The 12,014-nt window shown below is 46.3% G+C and overlaps 3 non-coding genes across 3 annotated transcripts; all 3 read right to left on the bottom strand.

The window, feature by feature from the left end:
- Positions 1 to 547: 547 nt before the first annotated feature.
- Positions 548 to 619, bottom strand: trnaq-cug (transfer RNA glutamine (anticodon CUG)). The gene has a single exon. It is a non-coding gene; the product is annotated as a tRNA-Gln (tRNA).
- A 2,080-nt stretch (positions 620 to 2,699) lies between these two features.
- Positions 2,700 to 2,771, bottom strand: trnaq-cug (transfer RNA glutamine (anticodon CUG)). Its single transcript has one exon. It is a non-coding gene; the product is annotated as a tRNA-Gln (tRNA).
- A 9,136-nt stretch (positions 2,772 to 11,907) lies between these two features.
- trnaq-uug (transfer RNA glutamine (anticodon UUG)) lies at positions 11,908 to 11,979 on the bottom strand. Its single transcript has one exon. It is a non-coding gene; the product is annotated as a tRNA-Gln (tRNA).
- Between the last annotated feature and the right edge of the window lie 35 nt (positions 11,980 to 12,014).

The following is a 12,014-nucleotide window of genomic DNA, read 5'->3' on the forward strand; positions in this document are numbered from 1 at the left end:
ATATTTTTCCCCTTCAGGCATGTGATTTTGTGGTCTTCCTTAGGGCTGTTCCTACATTTCCACACTCTTGGTCAGACAAAACCAGGTTAACTTCTCGTTCCCATTGGTTTAGAATATACTTAGCAGAACGTTGTCCAGATTACCAATGCATTGAGATCATTTAGAAATGATTCCCCTCGCAAGTTCTGATTGATTGGTTTCAACAAAGATTACTGTCAGAGGATTATAGTGGTCATTTCTTTGTTTCATTTCTTGCTTATAATAAGTCCTATAAAAGTCCTGTCTCTCCAAGTCAAAGGATTCCTTCAACACATCAATGCTTTTCATTTGAGTTTCTTTTGCAATGCGGTGAAACGTTTACGCCTTTTGTAATCCAGGCGTTGAATCATAAGCTTGGTCATAAGAAAACCAGCTCCAGATTTTAACAGCTTTGTTTAGTTTGTATGCTTTGGTTGGCTCCTTTCAGGGGGTAAGCACAGATTTTACCCAAAGATTCTTCTTGTTTCTGCACTTTTTCAAAAGAGTAACGCTGCTCTCGGGGCACTCAAGGTTCCACCGAGATTTGAACTAGGATCGCTGGATTCAGAGTCCAGAGTGCTAACCATTACACCATGGAACCGCAGACTGGTCATTGGAAGGATAACTTTCATCCAAATCTATAAGTCTTTACATCAATCATCCCTTGCCAAAAAAATGAGAAACAAGGAGTGCAAACAGTGCAAATAATCTTGATGTGCAGCAATACTTTTCCCTCTCTTAATGCAAAGTGTAGCAGCAGTAAACTTGAGGGGGAAAGGTATGGGTTTGAGGGCTCTTCTTGTGGGCTTTTCTGTCCTTGTAAATATTTTTCATAGACAAAAGAGTAGGCATTTCCTGTTTACTAAACAGGCCCTTTGACCAAGGAAGCCGCAGCGCCATAACGATTTCCTGGTTTCCTTACATAATTACATACAGTGGTTACTTTTGGGATTGTATTTCTTGCTTGCTCTGGCAAGGTGAGCAGTCGTCCCTGGGTGGGCTCGTACCACCAACCTTTCGGTTAACAGCCGAACGCACTAGCCGATTGCGCCACAGAGACGAGAATTTAGGCTTATCCATAAAAGACTTGTGCATCTAATTGCAATAAGAAATGAAGAAAAACTCTGGATTCAGAGCGCTAACCGCTATACCGTTGAACCACACCTTTCTACAGGATGTCCTGTTTTGAAAATAAGTATGACATTTGATCATTGGGCTATATCAAAGAGAGCAGCATTGAAGTAGGCAAACTTCTGCTTCATGGTTTCATTGTGTGGTGGTCATCACATCTGCCCTACACGCAGAAGGTCTTGGGTACAACATTCAGCGAAACCAAACATGTTACCAAACATGTTCATGCTAACAATGTTCCAACGAAAGCTTGCTGTTTATGTTTTATAGATCCTTTCCAGGCCATTTATGTCCTGATCTCGCAAAATATCCAATAGACCCAGCATTCCTATTCATTGTATTTTTGAGCAAAGACTAACATTCAGGTACACATGCCGAAACCTGGGATTGAACCAGGAATAACGTAGCGAGAAAATGAACTAGTTCTGTGTGTCCTTTTTTCTTTTCTTTTGATTAAACATAAAACAATACAGGACACGACCAGGGAGCAAAAATCGTAATTAAAAGAACTTAATAGTTACATAAAACATAACATAACATAAAATAAAATAAAAACAAAATCACATTTAAATGAAAATAGGGGGCCTACTTGGTCCAAGTCAATCAAATTAGTGCTTATCCAAATTAAGCCTGAATGTCACTGTTTTCCATTCATCCAATGTCTAATGTCTGTTACTATGTCAGTCAAGTCTTTGATCGTTGGCGTGGTTGGTGTCGAGCATTTCTTTGTGATGGCCTTTTTCTCTACAGCCAAAAGTATGTTCCAAGGGTATCCATTTATTGTGTCCATGGCAGGAGTGTTGAGGCCCAAGTACATAGTTTTAAATTTGAGTGGGATGGAAAAGTCAAAAACAGTCTGCAGTGCCCTGTGAATTTCAGTCCATTATTTTTGAGCAACAGCACAGCCCCAAAACACCTGATAGTGGTTTGCCTGCTGGGTTCTCCAGCAGTTAGCATTTCCTTGTGAATAATGGGCACTTTGACATGGTGTGATGAAAAAAACATATTTTTCCCCTTCAGGCATGTGATTTTGTGGTCTTCCTTAGGGCTGTTCCTACATTTCCACACTCTTGGTCAGACAAAACCAGGTTCACTTCTCGTTCCCATTGGTTTAGAATATACTTAGCAGAACGTTGTCCAGATTACAAATGCATTGAGATCATTTAGAAATGATTCCCCTCGCAAGTTCTGATTGATTGGTTTCAACAAAGATTACTGTCAGAGGATTATAGTGGTCATTTCTTTGTTTCATTTCTTGCTTATAATAAGTCCTATAAAAGTCCTGTCTCTCCAAGTCAAAGGATTCCTTCAACACATCAATGCTTTTCATTTGATTTTCTTTTGCAATTCGGTGAAACGTTTACGCCTTTTGTAATCCAGGCGTTGAATCATAAGCTTGGTCATAAGAAAACCAGCTCCAGATTTTAACAGCTTTGTTTAGTTTGTATGCTTTGGTTGGCTCCTTTCAGGGGGTAAGCACAGATTTTACCCAAAGATTCTTCTTGTTTCTGCACTTTTTCAAAAGAGAAACGCTACTCTCGGGGCACTCAAGGTTCCACCGAGATTTGAACTCGAAACGCTGGATTCAGAGTCCAGAGTGCTAACCATTACACCATGGAACCGCAGACTGGTCATTGGAAGGATAACGGTCATCCAAAGCTACAAGTCTTTACATCAATCATCCCTTGCCAAAAAAATGAGAAACAAGGAGTGCAAACAGTGCAAATAATCTTGATGTACAGCAATACTTTTCCCTCTCTTAATGCAAAGTGTAGCAGCAGTAAACTTGAGGGAGAAAGGTATGGGTTTGAGGGCTCTTCTTGTGGGCTTTTCTGTCCTTGTAAATATTTTTCATAGACAAAAGAGTAGGCATTTCCTGTTTACTAAACAGGCCCTTTGACCAAGGAAGCCGCAGCGCCATAATGATTTCCTGGTTTCCTTACATAATTAGATACAGTGGTTCCTTCTGGGATTGTATTTCTTGCTTCCTCTGGCAAGGTGAGCAGTCGTCCCTGGGTGGACTCGAACCACCAACCTTTCGGTTAACAGCCGGACGCGCTAGCCGATTGCGCCACAGATACGAGAATCTCGGTATTTCCATAATTTGCAATAAGAAATGAAGAAAAACTCTGGATTCAGAGCGCTAACCGCTATACCGTTGAACCACACCTTTCTACAGGATGTCCTGTTTTGAAAATAAGTATGACATTTGATCATTGGGCTATATCAAAGAGAGCAGCATTGAAGTAGGCAAACTTCTGCTTCATGGTTTCATTGTGTGGTGGTCATCACATCTGCCCTACACGCAGAAGGTCTTGGGTACAACATTCAGCAAAACCAAACATGTTACCAAACATGTTCATGCTAACAATGTTCCAACGAAAGCATGCTGTTTATGTTTTATAGATCCTTTCCAGGCCATTTATGTCCTGATCTCGCAAAATATCCAATAGACCCAGCATTCCTATTCATTGTATTTTTGAGCAAAGACTAACATTCAGGTACACATGCCGAAACCCGGGATTGAACCATGAATAACGTAGCGAGAAAATGAACTAGTTCTGTGTGTCCTTTTTTCTTTTCTTTTGATTAAACATAAAACAATACAGGACACGACCAGGGAGCAAAAATTGTAATTAAAAGAACTTAATAGTTACATAAAACATAACATAACATAACATAACATAACATAAAATAAAAACAAAATCACCTTTAAATGAAAATAGGGGCCTACTTGGTCCAAGTCAATAAAATTAGTGCTTATCCAAATTAAGCCTGAATGTCACTGTTTTCCATTCATCCAATGTCTAATGTCTGTTACTATGTCAGTCAAGTCTTTGATCGTTGGCGTGGTTGGTGTCGAGCATTTCTTTGTGATGGCCTTTTTCTCTACAGCCAAAAGTATGTTCCAAGGGTATCCATTTATTGTGTCCATGGCAGGAGTGTTGAGGCCCAAGTACATAGTTTTAAATTTGAGTGGGATGGCAAAGTCAAAAACAGTCTGCAGTGCCCTGTGAATTTCAGTCCATTATTTTTGAGCAACAGCACAGCCCCAAAACACCTGATAGTGGTTTGCCTGCTGGGTTCTCCAGCAGTTAGCATTTCCTTGTGAATAATGGGCACTTTGACATGGTGTGGTGAAAAAAACATATTTTTCCCCTTCAGGCATGTGATTTTGTGGTCTTCCTCAGGGCTGTTCCTACATTTCCACACTCTTGGTCAGACAAAACCAGGTTAACCCTTTAGGCGCCAGAGATTATGGATGAAATAAATGTATAAATAAAAAACTTCCTGAGATACAGAGAACTGAAGCCGGGGCACAGCTCTGGGTCGGCAGTGCCCCTGGAGGCCCGTAGAAGCTCCACACTCCAGTTGATTCTTGGATAAAAGTGCACCCAGCCGGTCTCGAACTCGCGTGAGGCGGAGCAGGGTTCACACACCCCGCACACGGCCAGACTTTGCCCGGCCAGGGAGCACCTTCTGCGGGTCGGAGGCTCCGGGTCGGAGCCCCTGGAGCCTGGAGCCCTCACTGGGCCCCGAACTCGGCTGCCGGAGGCAGTGCAGTGCCTCATGGATAAAGGTGCACCCAGCCGGTCTCGAACTCGCGTGAGGCGGAGCAGGGTTCACCCACCCCGCACACGGCCAGACTTTGCCCGGCCAGGGAGCACCTTCTGCGGGTCGGAGGCTCCGGGTCGGAGCCCCTGGAGCCTGGAGCCCTCACTGGGCCCCGAACTCGGCTGCCGGAGGCAGTGCAGTGCCTCATGGATAAAGGTGCACCCAGCCGGTCTCGAACGGAACGGCCCAGCACTCACCACAGAGGCTCGCGCCGGCCCCGGCCCACCTTTCGTCCCCGGGTACCCACACTTAAGCACCCCCACACGAGCTACACACCCTTGGTGCAGCCCCCTGGAAGTCCGTGCCCTTGGTACTCTGAGCCACTTTAAAAGATAAAAAGCACCAGGACCCCAAGGCCCTGGCTCCCCTGTCCCCTACACCACACTTGGAGGCAGGGCCCTTGCCCTCCACTGGCTGCCCCCGCGCCCAATGTACTCCATAACCGAAGAAGAGAGGGGGGACCCGGAGGCCGGCCTACTAGGGTAACAGGTTTAATTTAGAGCCGGGGCTCTGGACCACAAATGCCTACAACCCCGCAGTGCGCAGGAGCCTTCGAAGCTGGATGAAACCAGAACGGGGCCCTACGATGGCGGTGACCAGCCACAGTTGATAGCAAAGTGAGCCCTGGACAGGCGCTGCATTTGACAAACTCAGAGACGAGGAAGGGACCGGAGTCGGACCAAATATATCATCTGGCGCTGTGTCCAGCGTGAGGGTGAGCCAGCGCAAATCAGGACCACAAATGCCTACAACCCCGCAGTGCGCAGGAGCCTTCGAAGCTGGATGAAACCAGAACGGGGCCCTACGATGGCGGTGACCAGCCACAGTTGATAGCAAAGTGAGCCCTGGACAGGCGCTGCATTTGACAAACTCAGAGACGAGGAAGGGACCGGAGTCGGACCAAATATATCATCTGGCGCTGTGTCCAGCGTGAGGGTGAGCCAGCGCAAATCAGGACCACAAATGCCTACAACCCCGCAGTGCGCAGGAGCCTTCGAAGCTGGATGAAACCAGAACGGGGCCCTACGATGGCGGTGACCAGCCACAGTTGATAGCAAAGTGAGCCCTGGACAGGCGCTGCATTTGACAAACTCAGAGACGAGGAAGGGACCGGAGTCGGACCAAAAGTATGCGCCGGCCCTGCCCCCCGCCCCGCGCAGAGCCATCGGACACGTTGAGGCTGAAGGGGACTGGCGCAGAGCCCTTGGGCCCAGGGGCAAAGCGCAGCCATCATCCTTCAAGCCGCGCCTCCTGCTGCGCGGGGGTGAGTGACAATGGGCCCGGACTGTGTTCCCACCGGACGCGTTGAGGCTGAAGGGGACTGGCTCAGAGCACCTGGCACAGGGGCTAAGCACAGCCATCATCCTTCAAGCCGCGCGTCCTTCAGTGCGGGGGTGAGTGACGGTCCCATCTCCGGAGACAAGGGGCCAGGCGCGGGGGAAGCCAGTCAGACTGACGCCCCGCGCCTGGTGGGACCTCTGTCTCGGCCTCGCTTCCAACGTGTCCGGCGTGAGGTTAGCCGGAGCAAACCACAGCCGCAAAATGTAAACAAAACCGCAGTGCGCAGGAGCCTTCGAAGCTGGATAAAACCAGAATGGGGCCCTACGATGGCGGGTCATGTGTGCCCGTCGACCAAGCTCCTTGTCTGGTATACATAGAACCATGATTTGTACCATTTTCATGGTTGATTCATGCTCACGCGAGTTCGAGACCGGCTGGGTGCACTTTTATCCATGAGGCACTGCACTGCCTCCGGCAGCCGAGTTCGGGGCCCGGTGAGGGCTCCAGGCTCCAGGGGCTCCGACCCGGAGCCTCCGACCCGCAGAAGGTGCTCCCTGGCCGGGCAAAGTCTGGCCGTGTGCGGGGTGGATGGCCCTGGGTCTGGGCGAAGCTAAGATCACGGAGCGGGTCACCTCCGCGTACAGCCCGTGGTCAGCGTGACACTGTGCTCTGCCCCGAGCAATCAGAGCAAACAGCAAGCTTCTGGAAGTGCCCGCGAGTCTGGTAAAATCAAGCCGAAAATAGACCCTCTCATGCCCGGTCTGAGCGGCGCTTAGAGCGCGGAGGAGCGCGGAGCGCGGGGCTCCATTCAGAGGCTCCGTGATCCGACGCTCACCTCCGCACCTCCGAACCATGACTTGAGATTACGGCTGTGAAGGAGCCTTGGAAGCTGGATAAAACCAGAACGGGGCCCATCGATCGCGGTTCTCGTGTGTCCGTCAAACGAGCTCCTCCCCCGGTAGCCGCACAACCAGGAAATGTACCTGTTTCGATTGCGAAAAACGTCATTCTCAAAAACCGCCCGCCCGTCCCTCCCAGCATTACCATTTTGCACATCCCGCGTGAGAGCAGCGTAGGAATTTCTCGGGAGCAGCGTGATTTAGCCCGGGACTCTTGAGCTGAACGCTTATTTCCACGAGCCCAAAAAATGACTAAGTCCAACGGTATATAGTGTACTATTGCCGAAAAACGACAGAGTCGCTCGGGTATAGTGTACTATTGCCGAAAAATGACAGAGTCTTTTCAGGTATAGTGTACTATTTCGGTTTTTACTCTAAGTCCCTCAGGGGCATATGGTGCTATACTATGATGGTCAGATCACCTCCAGGCCCCAGGGGAGTGCTTTTCTGGGGGCAAACAGTGCACTGATGATGGGGGATTATTTCATTTTGCTCATTTTGGTGTTTTTTCACATTTTAACCCATTTTCACCCCTTTTGCTCACAACTTCATACTACGGCCCGGAAAAACGACAGAGTCCCTCGGGTATAGTGTACTATTGCCGAAAAACGACAGAGTCCCTCGGGTATAGTGTACTATTGCCGAAAAACGACAGAGTCCCTCGGGTATAGTGTACTATTGCCGAAAAACGACAGAGTCCCTCGGGTATAGTGTACTATTGCCGAAAAACGACAGAGTCCCTCGGGTATAGTGTACTATTGCCGAAAAACGACAGAGTCCCTCGGGTATAGTGTACTATTGCCGAAAAACGACAGAGTCCCTCGGGTATAGTGTACTATTGGCTGGAAGCTCGTTTTTTTTTCTAAGTCCAGCAGGGGTATATGGTACTATATTCTGGTGGTCAGATCACCTCCAGGCCCCAGGGGAGTGCTTTTCTGGGGGCAAACTGTGCACTGATGATGGGGGATTATTTCATTTTGCTCATTTTGGTGTTTTTTCACATTTTAACCCATTTTCACCCCTTTTGCTCACATCTTCAAACTCGGGCCCTGATTACAAGTTCTGACCAAATGATGACAAACACGGTATTTATTATGTATTTTTTTCATTTTTTTTATTTTTCCAACTTATACATCCATCATTGGTGCCAGGCAGGTTGTGGAGAAAGCAGTGAAGAAAGGAGAGAGCCATCACAGAAAAGATGTCCATCCAGGGTCAAGGTACCCTGCACTTTTACATATCCAAATGACAGCATTTAAAGTTTTTTAGCGTATGGTATCTCTCGTTGCATGGAACCGCACAGAGGCCAACGCCACACAGACGGCACCTGTACTTTGTTTGCCGCCTGCCTTTGGTACGAGAGCGGTCAGAGCACACGGCGCAGTCTGGACGTCCCTCTGCTTGACAAAGCCAATGACGCTCTGTGAGTCTCTGTGGCATTTCACCCTCCGGTCTTGAGCGCCTTTCTTGTTTTTTGGAGTGATCAGCCAGTAATGCATCAATAATGTTCTGAATGTAAACCTTTAAAGGTTTGTGTGGGCCTGGAGTGGATTTGGTGTATATGATGTGTGAGTTGACAATACTTATGCTTATAATGGCATTGAATATGCGATGATACCATTTCCGGGACCTGTGTGGAAAGAGGTATGTCTTCATCCTCTGGTCAGCAGTGTCCACTCCACCCATGTAGGCGTTGTACTGGTCGACACATACAGGTCTTTTGATGTCACGGAAGCCAGTGTCATCTGTCTTGGATCGGATCCTCCTCTGAACACAATCATTTCCATGGACTGTGGACAACATGGTGAGACGTTTAGTATCGTGCCAAGCACAAGCCAGGAGTTTTCCCTTTCTGCAAAAAACTGGGTCATCTCCTTTTTTCAGCTGTAAGACACTTTTACCAAGGCATTTTGGCATCCCCAACCTGGTAATCCTTACCGTCCCACACAGTCCAGTTTCCAAATCTGCTAATTCATTTGCAATTACAGGCGAGGTATAGTAACTGTCCATGTAAATCTCGTGTCCTTTGCCCGTAAAGGGAGAAACCAACTCACGGACAACTGCGTGTGTTGCACTGATGTTGCTTGCATTATTTTTGTACTGTCCAGTGTGCATTGACCAGCGCAAAACATACCCTGAACAGCTTTCACTCAGGGCATACACTCTATAGCCATATTTGTCAGGTTTATTCGGAGAGTAACATTTTAGTGAAGATCTCCCCTTGAAAGCTATTGTCATTTCATCTAAAGAAAGCTCCTTGATTGGACTGTAAACTGCTGCAAATTTGGGAATAATCAAATCTATTATTGGGCGGACTTTGAACAGTTTATCGTGCCCGGGCTCGCCTGTTCTCACATAATCATTATTGTTGACAAAATGAAAGAACGAAAGAATGATTTCAAATCTGTTTCTTGACATTACATTTCCAAATCCAGGCGTTTGTGTAAGCCAAAATGTTCCCCAGTAATCCTCGATTTCAGGTTTCTCAACAAGGCCCATGGAGAGATGCAAAGCGAAGAAAGCTTTCATTTCGGTGACTGATACATCATACCACTCAAGAAATCTTGAATGTGGCTTCAGAATCATAGGTGCCATACACTGATGTGCATATCTATTTGTCTCATCAGTAATGAAAGTCCAAAACTGATCGGTCAGAAAGAGTGACAGAATATCAAATGGATTAGCATCCGTCAGATCCATCTCTCCTGTGTAGCCAACTGGGTCTTCAAAAGGTTTGATCCATGCCTCAAATACCTCGACCTCTCTCAGCATGTCCCAGCTCTCATCCACCGGGCAAGTTTTACTGCAGCCACTGGTTCCACTGGTTCCTCGCCTCCGTCTGTCCTTTGCACCTGTCCGTTGTTTCGAAGTCCCTTCATCTCCACTTGGAAATCCATCGTCACTCTCGGGGAGATAATACCCTTCAGAGTCAGAATCTGCTGTAAATTGCATGCCACGTGAACTTCCTCCAGCCATTTTTTTCCTTACCGGATCTGCCCTGGATCATACCTGGCTAATAAAGGGAAGTTGCACCGAACCGACCAATGACTGAAGTGATTCATTTTCTACTATTATTTCATTAATTTCCTTGTACGGTAAAGTTGCATTTCTGCGACTTTGGCGCTTAAAGGGTTAACTAAACAGGCCCTTTGACCAAGGAAGCCCCAGCGCCGTAATGATTTCCTGGTTTCCATACATAATTGTACAACATAATCCATACAACAGTGGTTACTTCTGGGATTGTATCTCTTGCTTGCTCTGGCAAGGTGAGCAGTCGTCCCTGGGTGGGCTCAAACCACCAACCTTTCGCCTATCAGCAGAACGCGCTAGCCGATTGCGCCACAGAGGCGAGAATCTTAACATACCCATGAAAGGGTTACCCCTCTAATTGCAATTAGAAATGAAGAAAAACTCTGGATTCAGAGCGCTAACCGCTATACCGTTGAACCACACCTTTCTACAGGATGTCCTGTTTTGAAAATAAGTATGACATTTGATCATTGGGCTATATCAAAGAGAGCAGCATTGAAGTAGGCAAACTTCTGCTTCATGGTTTCATTGTGTGGTGGTCATCACATCTGCCCTACACGCAGAAGGTCTTGGGTACAACATTCAGCAAAACCAAACATGTTCCCAAACATGTTCATGCTAACAATGTTCCAACGAAAGCTTGCTGTTTATGTTTTATAGATCCTTTCCAGGCCATTTATGTCCTGATCTCGCAAAATATCCAATAGACCCAGCATTCCTATTCATTGTATTTTTGAGCAAAGACTAACATTCAGGTACACATGCCGAACCCAGGATTGAACCAGGAATAACGTAGCGAGAAAATGAACTAGTTCTGTGTGTCCTTTTTTCTTTTCTTTTGATTAAACATAAAACAATACAGGACACGACCAGGGAGCAAAAATCGTAATTAAAGAACTTAATAGTTACATAAAACATAACATAACATAAAATAAAAACAAAATCACATTTAAATGAAAATAAGGGTCCTACTTGGTCCAAGTCAATCAAATTAGTGCTTATCCAAGTTAAGCCTGAATGTCACTGTTTTCCATTCATCCAATGTCTAATGTCTGTTACTATGTCAGTCAAGTCTTTGATCGTTGGCGTGGTTGGTGTCGAGCATTTCTTTGTGATGGCCTTTTTCTCTACAGCCAAAAGTATGTTCCAAGGGTATCCATTTATTGTGTCCATGGCAGGAGTGTTGAGGCCCAAGTACATAGTTTTAAATTTGAGTGGGATGGAAAAGTCAAAAACAGTCTGCAGTGCCCTGTGAATTTCAGTCCATTATTTTTTAGCAACAGCACAGCCCCAACACACCTGATAGTGGTTTGCCTGCTGGGTTCTCCAGCAGTTAGCATTTCCTTGTGAATAATGGGCACTTTGACATGGTGTGGTGAAAAAAACATATTTTTCCCCTTCAGGCATGTGATTTTGTGGTCTTCCTCAGGGCTGTTCCTACATTTCCACACTCTTGGTCAGACAAAACCAGGTTAACTTCTCGTTCCCATTGGTTTAGAATATACTTAGCAGAACGTTGTCCAGATTACCAATGCATTGAGATCATTTAGAAATGATTCCCCTCGCAAGTTCTGATTGATTGGTTTCAACAAAGATTACTGTCAGAGGATTATAGTGGTCGTTTCTTTGTTTCATTTCTTGCTTATAATAAGTCCTATAAAAGTCCTGTCTCTCCAAGTCAAAGGATTCCTTCAACACATCAATGCTTTTCATTTGAGTTTCTTTTGCAATGCGGTGAAACGTTTACGCCTTTTGTAATCCAGGCGTTGAATCATAAGCTTGGTCATAAGAAAACCAGCTCCAGATTTTAACAGCTTTGTTTAGTTTGTATGCTTTGGTTGGCTCCTTTCAGGGGGTAATCACAGATTTTACCCAAAGATTCTTCTTGTTTCTGCACTTTTTCAAAAGAGTAGCGCTGCTCTCTGGGCACTCAAGGTTCCACTGAGATTTGAACTCGGATCGCTGGATTCAAAGTCCAGAGTGCTAACCATTACACCATGGAACCGCAGACTCCTCCTTGGAAGGATAACGGTCATCCAA

This window comes from Eucyclogobius newberryi, unplaced genomic scaffold, assembly GCF_026437365.1.
Source record: "Eucyclogobius newberryi isolate DKJ021-1_F unplaced genomic scaffold, fEucNew1.0.hap1 SCAF_83, whole genome shotgun sequence".
Lineage (NCBI taxonomy): Eukaryota > Metazoa > Chordata > Actinopteri > Gobiiformes > Gobiidae > Eucyclogobius > Eucyclogobius newberryi.